Source organism: Rhinopithecus roxellana, chromosome 16, assembly GCF_007565055.1.
Source record: "Rhinopithecus roxellana isolate Shanxi Qingling chromosome 16, ASM756505v1, whole genome shotgun sequence".
Classification (NCBI taxonomy): domain Eukaryota; kingdom Metazoa; phylum Chordata; class Mammalia; order Primates; family Cercopithecidae; genus Rhinopithecus; species Rhinopithecus roxellana.
The window spans coordinates 86,857,538-86,859,481 of NC_044564.1; positions in this window are offsets into that span (position 1 = coordinate 86,857,538).

Below are 1,944 nucleotides of genomic sequence, written 5' to 3' on the forward strand. Positions count from 1 at the left end.
AAGAATTAGCCAGGTGTGGTGGCGGGCACCTGTAGTCCCAGCTACTCAGGAGGCTGAGGCAGGAGAATGGCGTGAACCCGGGAGGTGGAGCTTGCAGTGAGCTGAGATCGCGCCACTGCACTCCAGCCTGGGTGACAGAGCAAGACTGTGTCTCAAAAAAAAAAAAAAAAGTTCATATTCTGAAGTCCTAACTCCCAGTGCCTCAGAATGTGACCTTGTTTAGAGATAAGATCTTCATAGAGGCAATCAAGTTCAGATGAGGTGATTACAGTGGGCTGTAATTCACTACAGTTGCGTGTTTATGAAAAGGTAAAATCTGCAGACAGACATAGACGCAAGAGAATGCCATGTGTCTTAGTTTGGGCTTCTATAACAGAATACTATAGACTGGGTGGCTTAAGCACCAGACAATTATTTCTCACAGTTCTGGAAACTGAGAAGTTCAAGATCAAGGTGACGGCAGAATTGGTTCCTCATCATGGCCTGTTTTTTGGCTTGGAGACCACAGACTTCTCACTCATGTGGCTTTTCCTCTGTTTGTGTGTGTGGAGAGAGTGTCATAGAGAAGGCCATGAGAGAGAGGGACCAAGATGGTCGGTTAGAAGCAGCTGTCGTCTGTGGCACTCACAGAAATGAATGAAAGTAGCGAGTGAATTCAGCACCTTCAGTTGAAATATCCAGGTTCTCGTGTTGGGACTGACTAGGCAAACAACTCAACCCTTGGAGAATGAAGAAAAGCAGGGTGGGGTGACAGCCCACCCAGGAGTGGCACGGAGTCAAAGAAACCCCCACTTCCAGCCAGGGGAAGTGGTGAGTGATTGTGTGAAACTGCCCGAAAAACAACACTTCTCCCACAGATCTTTGCAACTCACGAATCAGAAGATCCCCTTGGCAGCCCATGCCTCCAGGGCCTTAGGTCCAATACACAGAGTTGTGTGGAGTCTTGGCAGAGCAGCAGCTCAGGCACTCACAGAGTCCCAGGAGTTTGAGATACTCCAGCCCCAGGATCCCCGGCAAGGCAGGAGATCTGTCCATACATATCCCTAGGAAGGAGGCTGAATGGAGGGAGCCGGGCAGTGTCATTCTGCAGGCCCCACTTCCATGGCACCTTACAAGTTAAGACCCAATGGCTTGGAATTCCAGCCACAGCCAACAGCAACAGGCTGAAGTCAGCCTGAGATAGGACTGAGTTCCCAGAAGGGGTGGCTGCCATCTCTGTGGTTGGGTACACTGAGCAATTCCAGCCTGTCGATTTTGAAGAATACAAATGGTCCAGATGAGGAAGGGCCCCCAGGAATGCAGCACAGGTGCCTTGCCAGATTGTGGCCAGATAGCTTTAAGTGGGACCCCAATTCATTCCTCCTCACTGGGCAAGACCTCCCTGTGGGTGCTTTAGCGACTCCAGCTTGGGTTCTACAGCAGAGTTCTGAGCTCTCCCTGGGACAGAGCTCCTAGGAGGAGGGATGGCTGCCATCTCTGTGGTTTGGTTGACTCAGCCATACCAGCCTGGCTGCTTTGAAGAATACAAATGGTCTGGACTAGGAAGGGTCCCCCCAAGAGCACACCTGCTCGACCAAAAAGCAGCCAGACTGCTTCTTTAAGTGGGTCCCTGATCCCATTCCTCCTACCTGGGTGAGACCTCTCAACAGGGGTCTCCAGATACCTCCTAGGTGCGTGCAGGCCAGCAACAGGTCAGTATTTCCCTGGGACAGAGCTTCCAGAGGAAGGAGCTGACTGCCATCTTTGCTGTTTCACAGGCTTCACTGGTAATACTTCCAGGTACAGGAAAAACAGAAGTAACTAGGGTCTGGAGCAGACCCCCAGCAAACCACAGTAGCTCTATGGAAGAGAGGCTCAATGGTTAAAGAAAAGACAAACAAACAGAAAACAACAACATCAACAAAGAAGAAGACCCCACAAAAACCTCATTTGAAGCTCAGCAAC